Source organism: Scatophagus argus, chromosome 11, assembly GCF_020382885.2.
Source record: "Scatophagus argus isolate fScaArg1 chromosome 11, fScaArg1.pri, whole genome shotgun sequence".
In the NCBI taxonomy this organism is placed as follows: domain Eukaryota; kingdom Metazoa; phylum Chordata; class Actinopteri; family Scatophagidae; genus Scatophagus; species Scatophagus argus.
Window position 1 is genome coordinate 4,676,248 of NC_058503.1, and position 16,292 is coordinate 4,692,539.

General features: G+C 40.7%; 1 protein-coding gene across 2 annotated transcripts in view; it reads left to right on the top strand.

The window, feature by feature from the left end:
• Nucleotides 1–7,758: 7,758 nt before the first annotated feature.
• Nucleotides 7,759–16,292, top strand: part of LOC124067580 (radixin) — a 39,227-nt gene continuing 30,693 nt past the window's right edge. The window contains exons 1-2 of one of the 2 annotated variants that reach the window (XM_046405054.1): nucleotides 7,759–7,908; nucleotides 8,039–8,226. The gene's annotated coding sequence lies outside the window, so the exon portion shown is untranslated. Of the gene's footprint in view, nucleotides 7,909–7,945; nucleotides 8,227–16,292 lie in introns of those variants that run through there. The other variant, XM_046405053.1, reaches the window with a different exon arrangement.

The window sequence follows — 16,292 nt, forward strand, 5'->3', positions numbered from 1 at the left end:
TGGAAACACTGAGGACGAAGGCGGCACGTGCTGCTTGTCACCGTGACTGATGGGGCTGTGAAAGCGCCTCTCTGAGTAAAACTGTGACAAAAGTGCTATGGTACCGAATATGGAGAAACAAACAGTCCCCTGATGGCTGGTGCAAAGCCCTTTGATCTTCTGTTCACTTACAGCAGTTGTTTACTTTGTTGAATTGTAGAATTATAGTAGTGATACTCAAGAAAAATGATACGGCAGCACTGTGTATGTGCTATAAGGAGTGATACAAAATAATTGGATGGTAAAATAAATACGTAACACAATATAAAAATTTTAGAGGTATATGTCTCATAATCAGTGCACACAAAGTTAAAGTTATCTGCCTGGATAGATATCACTGGGGTTGAGTGTTGTTAAATGTGTTTTTCTTTATTTGCAATTTATATGTTAATTAATTTCCCTCTCCTTTCAACATGATGACAAGAGGGCAACATTTTCACCAGGCCACTTTGATTTCTGTCCCTATTTTACATCAAAATAGGTGTCACTACAATGATAACAATAACCAGAATTGCAATTCCCGTTCTTGTCAAAATTAGGGCCATAATTTGATGTATTTACTTGTTTCCAGCCAGCTGCACATTGATCCATCTGTATAATACTTCATTTGGCATTCTGAAGCACTCGTGGCTGGTTTCCCTGCTTCTTCTCTGCACTGCTGAAAACATCGCTTCACGTTGCAGGCAAAGCCAACGTCTGTGTTGAAAGTCTGTTTTGGTCTGGTTTCCAGAGCTCGACACCCAAACAAAGCTCATGCAAGTGACATTTACAAGATGAACTGTGTCCAGATGATATATGGAGCAGAGCATATCTGATGAAAGTTAAACTCATATCACTGAAAATATCTAGCTGAGAGAAATTAAGAAAGGCAGGTTTATTTTCTTGGCCTGTTTTCTGTGAGGAGACGGGCAGCACTTAGATCTACAAGGACCAACAGCTGAAATATTATAAACTCCAGAACCAAAGTTAATGAGGTGATACAATGACAGACACAAGAAATTATTTAAGTTGAGTTGGCTGCCTCTGGCTAATAAAAAGCAGAGAAGTCCTGCGCTTTCACTTACGCTAAATATATTTTAAGCACATTTTACATCAATGACATGACATGAATACAATTCAAAGTAGTAATTATTCATAGGCAACAGTATGCCCAGCTATATAAAGTTCAAGGATAAGGCTGGTGTTTTTTCAATGTTTCGCTCACTGCACACACAGCCCATGAAAATACCAAACCCAACATTTTTTCACTCTCTCAAATTTTTAGACTTTTAGCCTCAAATCATCTGTTTCTGCTGAAACAAATTCACAAATATACTGCAGGCTAATAAAAACAGCATGCAAAGATTGCTGCTGCTCAGGTGCAAAAACTGCTGTTCTTCTGGCACTCTGCAAAGAAACTGGAGGTACGCAAGCGGGAAATTAATATAAATACGGTACCTTCATTATCTAATGGCTACTGTATCAGTAAAAACATGCTTACATGTTTCAGCTGTTAAGGCCTGTAAGTACAGAATTGCCTTTAGGCTGTTTCATATATATGCAGGCAAACAGTCACATAATCAGTATGGACAGGTCAGCAGTCACATGAGAGCCCTGAAATGTTTAGCAAACTCAAACAAGAGTAAATTATGGGGACTATTTTTAGCTGTGAATTAATCCACAATCTGTGTAGCAGTTTTGTAAAACATATTAGATTTGAAAGTAGGATCAGTTCATTGTTGGTTTTGGTCTGTTCATCATAAATAGTTTTATTTCTCTAACACTTCCGCTTCTTTGTGCCAAACAAGAAGCACCTTAGTTTCTCCACAGCACTGTGTGAGCTGGAGAAAGAGTGGCTGTAACCATTAACATTCCGGTACAGGGATAAAAACACTTTGGCTTGTCTGCATTTCTTTAAACCAATCACAGTTATCTTGTCATCTTTGAACTGAATAGTCACCATCTCGTGATCCAGTTCTGGGTTCAGATATAGTTCTGTTATTCATTCATAACACCAACAGTCTAGTGGATCAGACTGAACAAGAACTGATGTGTTCAGCGTTTGCTCGTCATTTTTAATAAACAGAGTAAATGGTACGAGCAGTGGTAGCTGTCACAGCTGAACAGACAAAAAGTGTAACAACAGATAATGTTACTCTACTACAATTCAAATGTACTGTTGGACTCCCAGGTGATCTATGGAAAGTGCAAAAAAAAAAAAAAAATGGAGACATAATAAAGAAAAGCAAACATGAAAATTGACACAATGTATGAATTTTCCTCAAGTGATCAGAGGTTAGAACAAGTTAAAGCTGTACTATGAATCATTTGCAGTGTCCTAGTTTGCTGTAACTTTTACTTGCTGTATAAATACCAGAGAGTTCACTCAAGGTCATAGAGCTTTCATTCACACCAACAATCTCAAACCACCTCCATGTGCAAACATTCTGACTATTGTGAGCTGTACTGTAGTGCAAAGTAACTCATAATGAGGACGGGATGAGAACTGAGTGCTGTATTGACTCTCCTATCAGCCAAGACAAACCCGTATTTGCTTAAAACTTTAAGGAATCAATAGGCAAAGAATGCCACGTGCACACATTCTTAAAGAGGATTAAAGTGTTCAGCACTGTTTGTTTAATATCTTAGATGACAAAGAGGTCCAGAGGTGGTGTGTAGAACAGTTGATGGAGATTTGCTGCTCTCGTGTGGACGCAGGGGAAACTTCACTTCAGGTTCCCTCTTCAGTGTCCTTCTCTGGGGTGGACTGCCAATCAAAAAGGTCATCCCACAGTAATGTTCACCCTTTGCAGCTCACCTATGCCCATAATGTTGTAAAGTTATTTAACTCACATGCCTCAATTTCTTACATGCATGTTGTAATGAGCATTCATATCTGTGGCCTACAGAGTTCTCCAGGGCATGCTCACATAGTTCTACTTGTCTTCTTGTAACTTTGTTCCGTAATACATGACGTTAGTGTGGTCACTCCACAGCCCTGCTTCTTGCTTTTGTTATTTGTTAGGTATTTTATGTGTTCATATAGCTATTTTGACAGTAATTTCTAGTCTCGGTATGTTAAACAGAGTTCGAGCATAATGTTAACTTTGCTCTTTTGTTCCATTTCTGAACACAGAGGAAGGGCAGGTGAATGAGTGCCTTTGGGTCTTGCCCTGATATTTCCTACAGGAAGGTAAAGACCTGCAGACTGACAACAATAATAATCATCACATGAGAAGATTAGCCTGCACCAGTGTCAGAAGGTCACTGCGATGTAACCTTTTCCGCGGAGTCAGTACTGAAAAAGGACTGTTCAGATATTTTATTTCATACGCGTACTTGCAGCCTCAGTCTTGAGCGGATCTCTGCTGAGCTCTGTTTTGTCAACTCCAGATGTGAGTTTTCCTTCACGTTTTGAAAGCAGCTTTGTCAATAAACATCAAGAATAATTTAAGCTATGTATTGATAAAGAAGTTTGAGCATTAATTTTAGAAGTTACTTAAAATTAGGTTTACTCCAAAATGACCAACTGTGAGTTGTAATGCAGTCAAAGGAAACCATGTGTGTGCTGCAGGAGATACACACACTTTGTCATTGATCTGTTTTACTTAATTCAGCATTACTAAAGGCAGGAATAATCTCACTGAATGTGTTAAAATGGTAATTGTGAGACCATATATATATATAACCTTTATTCATATTATCAGGAAAAAAAGATCTCAAATCTACACTGCTGCCTGATTGTGCTCAACTAGCTGGACAAGCTGTAGAGCCCTCAGATGGAAAGCTTCACTTTATCTACGTTACTTTCCATTCTGTTAAATGTGTTTTGTCTCTGTCCATCCTTCACATGGATGTCAGGTTCTGCTAAAGAATACAGGTTTATAGTCAGTTTCCTGTTCAAGGAGAGCAGAACAGGTATTTGAAATGCATTCATCTGTTTGACGGACAGTCAACAGCCTGTCCTCGACACACTCTCAGTACATCATCGCAACTGTGCAATCATGTAGGGGGAAGAAATATCGAAGAAAAACTAAATTAAACGATCTTTGGTTCAGTTGAGGTTCTTTATTCAATTTTTGTATGTGGGTCTGTTTGTGTACATATGTAAGGAGTTACAGTTATTGATATGAATAGATGATTAATTACATAAAAGTCTAAGAGATGAGTTTCTGCAACTTCATCCAAGGGCAAGGATTCTACTACAGCCCCTTTGTATCTAATGTTGCCATGGATACTACTGGAAACTACTGTCATGTCCTTAAATGACCATAAGGTGTCAGTGTTGCACAAAAAACAGGCAGCACCTATGAAACATCGACATTTCTTTTACAGTGTACTGTAATGCCAGACACACTGTAAATATTCAACTGAGCAAATACTAATTATATTGTTATTGTTAACACCCTTCATACACATAATCCAGGGTGAATGATCATAAAATTTAAAAAGAAAAACTCCCAACACAGGCAAGATTTACAAAAATGCAAATAAGCAAAACATAAACAAGTCAAATCAAATAAAGAACAGATCAGTGAAATTTGATGAAATTAAAGATAAACGCCAAATTACAAAAACAAAGATTACTTTAACAGCACAACTAAAAACAATGTCACAGTTGCATGTCACATGTTTATGGGCAGCCTGTTTAACAGTTTTTGGTCCATGATAACATAAACGCTGTGTAAATAATAAGGTAAAAAAATTCAAAAGATTTTAAAGACTTTAATTCACCGTTACTACCAGAGGAGAATATAAGGTGCTACATCACTTTCTAAAACTGCTGAGTGAGAAACACAGTGGTGAGTGAAAGTGAGAGGATGGGGCCTTGAATACATTGGAAAGAAAAGAGGAACCAAATGTGAGAGGAATGTGAATAATATGAAAATGTGTAAGGCACTGAGATGACATTTTCCCAGAAAGAACTGATGAGGTGAGAACATGTTCAGTGTTTAACTCTCAGTGCTGCCACTGGATGTTCACTTTTATCAAACCACCCTCCTGTTTACACTGAATTGAATTTACAAGACTCCAAATCTTTCAAAGCACGAAATCCCAACAATTTATGGTGCTGCTCTGTGTATGGCTGTGTCCTCTCTGTCACGACATGATTAACACAGCAACTGTCTTTAACCTGCTGCATATGGTGATATGTTTTGGACTAAGAGAAAAGAAAGACATAAAGAAATGTACAAGTAGTACTATCTGTGTTTCATGTTTTGACCAAGCGGCATTGCTCCTATTCCTCTCACAATGTCTCACATTTATGTCAGTGGCATTGAAATAGGCCAGAGATGCAAACTGATGAATCAACCTCCCAAGAGATTGAGCATTATAACCCGACCTCCATTCTCAACTGATTTCGCTCTCCTTGTGCTGAAGTGGTTGACAGCTATAGCAGTACAGTACGACTGCTGCAGCCTGTATTCAGAACATTTGGCTCACACTCTGGACGATTCCTGTTCTGGAAACATGTAGATATGTCCTGTATTTTGTTTGGATGATGATGAACAGTGTGTGAGCAAAAAGACTGATAGATAAATGATTAATTCACTTCTGGATCTCCATAAGACCGCATATAGTGGAGTGTGAGTGTTGATTTCATTTACTGAAGTTGCCTAAACACAGGGTTGGGTACTAACATATTACATCTAATCAGGATTGTATATTAAGATTACAAAAGTAGCGGCATGGTGGTGCAGTAGTTAGCACTGTTGCCTCACAGCAAGAGGGTTCCAGGTTCAAATCCTGGTCTGGGCTCTTCTGTGTGGGTGAGTTTGTGAGTTTGCATGTCCTCCCTCTCCCTCTTTGTGTGTCAGCCTTGTGATTGACTGCCGAGCGGTCCAGCATGTACCCCGCCTCTCGCCCATAGTCGGCTGGGATAGGTTCCAGCCCCCCTGTAAACTTGACGGATAAGCGGTATAGAAAATGGATGGATGGATTACAAAAATAACTAACCATAAATCATTCCAGATTACCCTTGCCAAATTGGAGGCTTAAAGTTAGTGTCACAATGTCCATTAGTGTCTACAGCTCCATGTATGCAGTAGAGAAAAACGATATCTGCTAACAGAGTGACACCAGAAGACTGACTTCACTGGTTCGGGATCTAATTGACACACAGCAGATTACGGAGCGCCGTGTCCTGGTGCGTTTTTCTCATAGTGACTTCACGTTGAGACAAGCTGCATGCCAGTGACTCACAGCTCAAAGATGACACATCTTCTCTCCTCCTCACAATCACATGGGCTCTGTTTCACAACACAGCTATTTTCATAAAGCCTTCATTTACGGGCGGTGATGAATGGAGAGCTTTTTCAGGAGATGGAGGTGGGCACCACGGCCTACTGAGGTGGAAAGAAAACTTGAGAGACACGTGTAATACTTAACAAACATCCTTTTCAATGAATGAATTTATTATTACAGTAAAATGTTCCAAGAATTGTGATTTCTGTGCAGCTCTCAATTCACTGGATGTTATGGCTTCGACAGCCCTGTTTCATTTCTTGTTTTTTTCTATCACAACATTAGGTTTTAAAGCAGCCTGTGGTCTGCTAAATCATTTTGCAACGTTGAAGACATGCCCCGCCTTGCCTCTGGCACCAACGTGTTAAGATTTGTTACTCCAAATAAAGTTTTATAGAATGAAAATACAAGAGTAAATGATCAGGACTCACTCTTGAGTTTAGTCTGTGAGGTGCGCACATCATTCTCTGAGATACAAAATGTTCCTTGGACATCATCTTATGTTTGAGATACATTAAAGGTTTGGTTATTGAGGTCTTTAAGGTTCTTTAGAAAACCTCCTGGTGGACTACCTAATGGTACTTTGTTGCAGCAATAAAATGGTTTCTTATTTTGATGAGAGCAGAACTGGCTGTGTTGTTACTGGCTTTCCCATTATTGAGCATATTGATGCATTAAAGCCATTGCTCCGAAACCACCACTCACAATAACGACTAATGAGCAAATACAAGGAGGAGTCACACTCACATTATGTTCACCATCTCTGTGTTTGTTTACTGCATGTCCCATGAGATTAACCTCCCCACATAACAACTTGTAATTTCAAACAAATATCATCTCTTACATTTTTTAACAACACATTTGGCGTTAATGTAATAGAGGTATAGAGCTATATAATTCTAAACATCATCACATCAGGCCCACAGATCACCACCACAAACTTTGTCCTTTGTTGAGGACATTCATTTTAACAGATATATTTGGTGCTTTCAACACTGTCACCTCACAGCAAGAGGGTTCCAGGTTCCAATCCTGGTCTGGGCCCTTCTGTGTGGAGTTTGCATGTTCTCTCATTTCTGCATTGCCACAGTTTTAATTCACAGTGCTCTATCCTAGATTGCAAAAACGCTGACCGGAGTCTCCATCAATTCTGGACCAGATCCGAATAACAGAGCTGAGAGGGTGACCTTAGGTACAATTGGCAAATATTGGTTCAGATCTGGTTTTCACATCTGAGTGAGCACCAGGTCAGCTGATCCTGATTATTTTGCAGTCGTTTGCTCCAAAGGTGGGCCAGATTTGGATGAGCTCTGGAACGGATCTGGCCCAGAACTCCCATAAGATTTTCGATTGTTGATAGATATTGATTGGCTGTGTGTGAATGGACGTGTAGATTTGTGTTCAGGCACACAGAGACACTCTGTGAAGACACGGGGAAAACCTGGAACTGGAGAGGGCTATGAATCCCCATACTCCCCAGGGACATGAGGTCTTAACAATGTAACTTTCGCAAGTTGCCACGGGGGTGTATGTTACTTTAATGATGGGATTTATTTAATTAACACGCAGAACGTCTGCTGGTAAAGTTTGGGACCCCTGCTGTGCACCCCGCTGCAGGCTGCGCTGCAGAGTTTCGGTCACGGGGTGAGGAAGGGAGGGAGGGGAGGAAGGAGGGACGTGGGGAGGGGGGTGAATCTGCAGGACTCGGCTTCACCACGCCTCGGTACGGTAAGTTCGTCAGCCATATTGACTGTCTGTACCTCATCTCTGGCAGTGTGAGCCTGACGGAGGAGTCTCCACCTCTGAAGCCTGTATCACTGTGCACTGTCGGTACGCACCGTGTCCGGTAAACGTCGCAGAGGACGGGGACGCTCTATTTTTACCCGCTGTGGATATATAAAGTAGTGCTGCCAGCTGGAGGGGGTGACAGTCGGACACATCCCCAGCGCAGCCAGGCGTTAGGTGAGTTTGACCGCCTTCATCTGTGCTTGCCTTGCTTTAAGCCGTTCAAATGAAGTGGGATTTATTTTCCTCTCCCGGCTGCAGAGTGTGTAGCGGTGTGTTTAAGCTGACCCGTTAAGGAGCCGTAGCGCTTACAGCTTCTTTTATAACACAAACCTATTTGACAGGCAGGTTAAAGGCAGCGTGGTGCGACGTGTGGTTCTTTTTTTTTGTTTGTTTGGTTCACCTCCGTTTCTAACCTGCTTGTCGCACGTTTCAGGACTGGAGGACGGGTGAGTGAACTGGTGTCACTTTGCGCTTATGTGCTGTGTGTCAGTTTAAATGTTATGCAACAGAGCAGGGCTTACATTTGAAGTCAGCGTAATTAGATGCTTGTCCTTGTCTTCCCGAATGACCCGAATGTGTTTGAAAGACCACAACTCATGATGGGTGCCTGCATCCAGATTGAAACATCCTCACAACCACTTTATCAAACGTGTCTTCCCCACAGCCCTTGGCTCATTATTTCACCACTGTCAACAGACGAGCGTGGTCATGCCCAGGTTTGGTGTTGAAATTCCGCGGTCTAGTCATGTTCTGGTGTTGTTGTTTCACGTTTCAGTACTCCCTGCCGCTCTTTTGTAATGCTCACAGCGGAAACAATGTTTATTGCGCCGTTTGCAACTTTTGTATCGACTCCTGCTGCTGCTGCTGCTGACGACGCGCATTTCTTTCTGCAACAATATAGCAAACCGCGGCTGCTAACAGAATTAGCACGTTGTTAAAGAGAAGCTGTCATGGCCCTTGCTGAATATTTATGATCTGGTCACCGTGCAGTCAGGGGAATCTGAAATACCTGCGGTCCATTCAAATCGCGCTATTTTTTTTGAACCTGGCTACTGTTAACTTTCAGCCAAACAGCAGTCGAAAACCTGACACTTGTTACTTGTTTAAAAACACAAATGTGCATAATGGAGATTTGATGCTGGTTTGTAAATGATACGTAACTCAGGTGCCCTCGTCACTACGGTAGTTTGACCGAGTTCAAGTCAGTTTACTATACGTTCAGGAAACCACGCCGAATTACGCTTCGTGTAACACTGGCTGGTTTAGCTTTAGCACGTAAATAGCGGTCCTGAATACAGTCAGTCACTTTAACGTGCCCACACATGATGCTAGCGGTCCATCTGGCACAAACAGATGCTCCATCGGCGTCAGGGAAGTTAAGAGTCTCTGATTGGCCTCATTACTGCGGGGGTAGTGAGTTTATTGGCTCTTATCCCTGTCACTCAAATCCGCCTGTTGCTCTTGGTCACGCCCCCTCCAGGGACCAAATTACAACTCATTTGAGAAAGAGGCTCTCTGCATCATGACATGAGATACCTTTGACGACTGGTTTTAGATTTCTCTCAGCAGCGCTATTTTTCTGTAACCTGTTGAATAATATCATGGCTGCAGATTAGAGAAGGATAATGTTATCTTATTCTGGCCAGACGTGCACACGAACGACTGAAGAACAGAGGTTGTTAATGTTGTTTTTGTATCGTCATTGCAGATCATTCCTATTGGCTACTGGAAAGCCCCAGGATTAATCTTTTAATTCATTCATGTATGTGTATAAATATGAATAAAAAATGATCTATTTTTACTGCTCATCAACAACTTTCCATTTTGGAAAGAAACCCTTCGTAGTATCAAGAGTGTAACTGTGTGAGAAACAGAGAGACTCTCTCATGGAGATGAAGGCACAAGTAGCCTGACCTGGGTCGTGTAACAAAGCAGCATCAATAGCAGCGGGTGTATTCTAGGCTAAGAAGTGAATATGTCTTGCTTTACTTTATACAGAAATTTAAAAACACAATTTGGACCATTTTACACACTAACAATCGACAGACACATTACATTTGGAACGTGAAGCTGGCTGAGTTCTGATGATTTCTTCACACACCAGCTGCTGCTGTGAGACGGTCTGAATCTGCTCCACAATGTCTCTGTGTCAGTTCAGATTTTTGTTACATCAACCCTGGTTGCAGGCCTAGCACATTAAACTCAAAGTGAAAGAATGGATGGAACAAAAGTGAGAGTACTTGTGCAGAAGTATCCATTATAATCATTCGCTGTATTGTATAAGCGCATGCATGCATTAATAATAAGTACAGTAGGTCAAAGTGGAACCAGGAAGTTGGTCTGCACTGCAGTGGAAATTAAAATGTACAGTTCAAGTCATACTTTTAACACTTAAGTTATTTGAAATAAGATTGTATAGCTAATTGAATATTTTGGTATCTAAACTATGATATGTCATGCAATTACCTGAATATACATCTTAGACTGTCAAAAAAGAAAATTATTTTTAATTGGTTAACAATATAAAGCCATGGTCAAGTAATTTGTTTGTTAAACTCTGTTTCCTGGACGTTTTTGTTACTGACCAGTCCTAAGAGCAAAAATGCCAAATATGCTTTGCCTTTCTCTGTCATAATAGTAAACTGAAGGTTTAAAATTATAAAGGGCGTTATTCTCAGATTTTATATGCAAAATAATTAAGATTAACAGAGAAAATAATATGCAGTTTAATAAATTACGAAAATAACAGCCAGTTGCAGGTCTAAAAGAAATGGTGCAGGTGTTTCACGTGGTTAATATCAGTTGGTGATGGCTACGCTCCAGTTTCACAACCCACATCACAGCCAGCTTCACTGTCAGACAAGATGTAGTTTCTGTTTCTGTCTCTTACTTTTGGCCTCTCATGTTTATCATGTCTTCTTCTGTTTGATGTCTTTCACTTTCTTTGTCAGTCCCGATTGGCTTTTCTGATACCTGACATCCTGCAGCAGCTTCAGTCTCTGTGGATGTGAGGTGTTCTGACAGATGGACAAGAATGAAGGAAAAAATGTGTTTGTTTCTTTTTTAAATTTGCTTTATTTTCTTCCTGACCTTTTTATATTTAGATCCTCCATTCATCAGAGTAGTCTGGTTGTCTCAGGTTTAACCTACAGTAGGAGGCCTGTGTCCTCGTGCAAACATAAAACTATCAATCATTTTACTTCAGCCTGGATAAGTTTCAACTCCATGCAGGAGCGGACAGGAGGGATGATGACAGTCATCTCAGATTTCCATTCATTTTAACAGCTGTTAAAACGTGTTGACTGATTTTTGTCACCATCTGTTTAGCTCAGTCAATATTTATGACAGTAAATATTGATCACTTGAATATTAATGGTGCTGAATGCACGGCCATGTTGTTGCTGATTACTAAACAAAGACGGAAAGGAAAAATTTGGCTGTGGTTTCTCCAGGTTAGGTACTTCCTGGTCTCTTTCTTCTTTTATCTATGCTTTAGAACCACTATGGTTCATGTTAATCCGGATTTAGACTGTTGAACAACTTGAGACCACCATTTAGCTCAAGTGTTGAGATGTCCATATTTATTCTTGACAAAATCTTGTCAGTTCAGGTGAATTTGGATCCAGGCATTTGTTTTCAACTGCTTAACCTTATCTGCTGCTGAATCAACAATTCATTCGACATCAAAGAACTAGCAATGAAGAAGGCCGATCGCTGCCTCACGTTGCCTGTGTCGGAACCGAAAAGTTTCACTTAAACATGCTGCAGACTACAGCAATGACCACCTAGCATGATACGTTTTGTGCCTGCACGAGAGGAAATTACTCTCCATGCCAGCAGTTGGCTTAACTAAACCAGTTAGATTGATTGGTTCACTGATGGGCTCCTCTACTGATTCATCGTGCTCAACCAGCCGAAAAGGCACCATCAGGGGCCAACTAGTGCCAGCAGTGCAGGACACACCATATAAACTAGGGCCACAGACTCTCACCGACGGGCTAACATAAGCTAGCGATTGACTGAAGGGAGGGTGGTTGATATCCCGGGAATGACACTGGGCTCCTTTAACTTCCTTGTTCCTCTTGTTGTCTTAAAAATATCCCAGTGAGTCTGTTCCAGTCAGGGTTGTTAAGAAAGGTGTCACTGCTTGCAGCACACAATACGTTTTTGGTAAATTTTTTTTTGTCTTTTCAGTGGCACCAAAGCAGTGTTATTATTGTCATTTAAGTATGAGTGTTATTTTTCAGTGTATTTATGCTTGTGAGTTGAGATGTGACAGCCTGAAGAGGCCGTTTGTGCTGTTTGACAAACACTCTCCTCATTACATTTGATGAGGACTCAGCCAACTCTTCAGTTGTACAAGTAAAACCTTGTTGTCAAGAAAAGCAGTTGGTACAGTTTCCAGTTTCCTGCTATTATAACAGCTGTTGGAAGTTATGTGTGTGTGTGTGTGTGTGTGTGTGTGTGTGTGTCTCACAGCAGGACATTATGTAGCCTCTTCTAACACGTGTAATGATAGATAACACAATTTTGCGTTCAACTGAACACACATGTAAAACCACAAGAAGCTCAGGAGCTGAACCTCAACCTGTCATCCTGAAGACTGTTTCACAGCCAAGCTTTCACTCGCTCAGTGACACTCTGACATCCTAGAGTCAATAGAATCAATGTCCACAATGAATCATAAATTCATTCATCACAAAATCAATGAATCAATCAAGATTTAAAACCAGATTACAAGAAAAGAAGCAAATTATTCATTAGTGCACAGATTCAAAATCACACACAGCACAAGCAAACAAGGCAAAAGCATTCAGACTTATAGATGACAAGCAGAGAAAGAAAAGAACCAGGTCCCAGAAAACAGATTTCAAATGTGCTAATCACTGATCACAAAAAAATTTCAACAATTTCATTCTGTCTAACCTGACAGTGTGTTTCTTGGAGCACGGCGTAAGAACGCTGCATTGTTGAGGTCCCCAGTTGTGGTCATGATACCCAACAATGAGCTGATGCTAGCACATCAAGCTCCAATGAAAACAATATCAACAGGAGGCAATCACGCACATACCAAGATAGGGAATATTTATATATATATTTTTTATTTTTAAGCAGAGAAAAGAAAAGAAATATTTTACTTGACAAATGCTGTTTGCTGCCATATGAATCAGGTGGTTTGTGCTTGTTTCTCAACTTTGTTGATTTTTCTGGCTCCAACAATATGCCATGAATCAGCATTGATAAGCAGAATCACAACAGTATTCCATCAACTCTGGGTGATACCTAAGATATTAAAGAGGGAGAGGAATGCCGAGGAGGAGGAGGAATCTGTAACACAGGGGTATGGGACACTATAAAAGTGTCTGTAAAATGCAACAGTGTTTTGAGACTGAATTGGACAAAGTGAGAGGGAAAGAGGTGAAAGGGTGTTTCTTTCTGCATGAACGGTGACCTGGAAGCTGTATCCGCTTGAAAGCGACCCCGGTTTCACTGAATGAACACACACACACACACAAACACACACTCACTCCCTCACTCACTCCCTGCCCGAAGGCGTATACATCCAGGTTTACGAGGTAGTGGGCAGCTTAACAGAACAGACCTGTGTTCTTTTGGAAAGCTCCGGATGCTTTCATCTATAACACGCGTTATAGGCCGGCCTTAGTTGTCGCCGTGTGTGCAGACCCAGGGGTCATGTGTTTCCATAAAGCCTGGAGCATTTAAACCTATTACATTTTATAGATGGTAATCACTTTCACCTTGCTGCAAGGAGAACAGAGCCGATATTATCAATCAGGTGGCTGTTCTGATCCTAAGATGAACACAACAAAAAGAGGAGTTTGCAAGCCTAAATGCTGGAAGAAGCATTTTAACCACTATAGTACAAACAACACTATATAGACAGCTTTGCAGCTATAACAGCTTCCACTCTTCTGCGAGGCTTTCCCATTCATGCAGTAGAGCATTTGTAAGGTCCTGCACTGATGTTGGATGAAAAGGCCTGGCTGGCAATTTCTGTTCCAGTTCATCCCAAAGGTGTTGGAAGGGGTTGAGGTCAGGGCTTTGTGTGGATCAGTCAGGTTCATCCAACCATGTCTTTATGGACTTTGCTTTGTGCACTGGGGCACAGTCATGCTGGAATAGAGAAGGGCCTTCAACCAACTGATGCCACAAAGTTGGAAGCATAGCATTGTCCAAAATGTCTTGGTATGCTGAAGCGTTAAGATTTCCCTTCACTGGAAGCAAGGGGCTGAGCCCAACATCTGAAAAGCAGACCCATAAAGAAAAGTATGTGTATGTCTTAATACTTTTGTCCATATAATGTATATCTTACTCTAAATATTGTAAAACTTGCACTGTGGATTACTGCAGCCATGCATACGCTATTCAAAGCATCAGCCATCTTCTTCAACTTTCCACGTTCCAATTTACTCAGGAAAGCAGTCGGTTTTAAGTCCGTTAGTTATTTTAGTATTCAGTGTCTTTACTTATCTATTGGCTGCAGGTATATGGGTCAAGACAAGCTTTGAATTCTTATGAATTCCTCCCCTTGCCGACTCTCTCGTTTTTTTCCTATAAGTACACTATTCTCCTCATCACACTCTCACCACCTTTTATAAGGTGGAATATAAATTTGAAATGCAAGAAAAGGAGGTACAGAGTTGGAGGCAAATTGCACAGGGAGACTGATAAACACACCACAGGCTACATAATGTGTAATTTTATTAAGTTTACCTGCTTTAGATTTTAGCCATTCAGCCCAGGGACTTAAACTGATTGAGAGTCAGTGTCTTGATCATGTGTGGCTGATATTAAATTTGGTTCCAACAGCACATGTAAGATCTTTGCCAGCTTCAGGCAAACTACAACAAAGAACCACTGGAGTTAGAGGTGTGGAAATTCGTTTGTGACACCTATGGATCAATGCTGGCTCAAACCATTGACCTGCTACAAGATAACCTAATGTAGTTGTTCTGGTTTGGACTGTTTTGTTCGATAAAGTTTGGGCCTTGGGTAGGCTTGGGTTTGGCTATTTTGTGTAAATGAAAGATATGAAGAAACTCTTGCTTTTACAATTGTCTGCATGTCACATATGCAGTACCCAGTGGGAAGCAGGAAAGAGAGTGTGGTCAGTGAGTTACATTAGCCAACCAACTAAAAGTAAGTAATGGATGAAATAAAGCTCAAGCACAGTCTGGACTGACATTCTGAGTCAAACTTGGCAGTTCTCAGCAGTCTGGTTCTGTAGGCTGTGTTCAAGTTTAAACGCGGTCTCAAACATGAAACACTATTTTATGTTCCGAAGTCATCTGTGTTTGGTGCCTTGTCATAATATTCAGTGAAACAGTGGAAACATAATCTTTGTTTGACATTTTAGAGTAATGATTACAATTGAATTCTGCTGTCTTTAACTATCTCTAGTGTACACTGTGCTACAGAAGCCAGTCAAAGGACAATCTGACTTAGCTGAGCTGCTCTTGTGCCTTGAGAATGAGGTTGTTCTGATTCTAAGCGCTCACTTTGACACATTCCAGTTATCGTTTACCTTGAAGATTTTTCTCCAGGGGGACACTGATGAGATGGTGGAAGGTTTGGCAGAGCTGTGCATTGATTTGGAGGACATGGGCCACAGTCATGTGACACATCAAAGTGGACGTTCTGTGGATTAATATGAAAGAGAGAATTAGGGTCACATTTTTATATCAGTATATTCATAATGCTCTCTGATGTGATTATAAAATTTGCAGTTTGCCTTGAGGATCTTTGATACATTTGAAATATGTATAAACCTCCCTCTTTAGTCTTTAATAAGATTCTAATGGAAATGGAAACATTTAGGACAGTTACACACATTGAGATGTCTGTGACCTACATGGACTTGTATGAGCTACACTCTTTGGTAAAGTTTAAAGTCTATAACTGACAGAATGCATGTCACATTTTTACGATGAATACAACATGAGAACAGAGGTCCAGGCACTATGTTTTCAGGTTGTTTGACCATCTGTCCCTCGGTCACATTCTCATCTCTGAACACCTTGAGGAAATTTAGCACAAAGGTTCACTTGGACTTAAAATTTGTTAGTCAAAGCTCTGTGACCTCAAGAATCATGCTTTAAGCCATAAAACTTATACACTAATTATGACAAAATGTCACACAAATGTGGATAAAATGATGAAACAGAGGGTCAAAGGTCAACTTCACTGTGACATCCTAATGTTTTCCATCCATTGTTCAG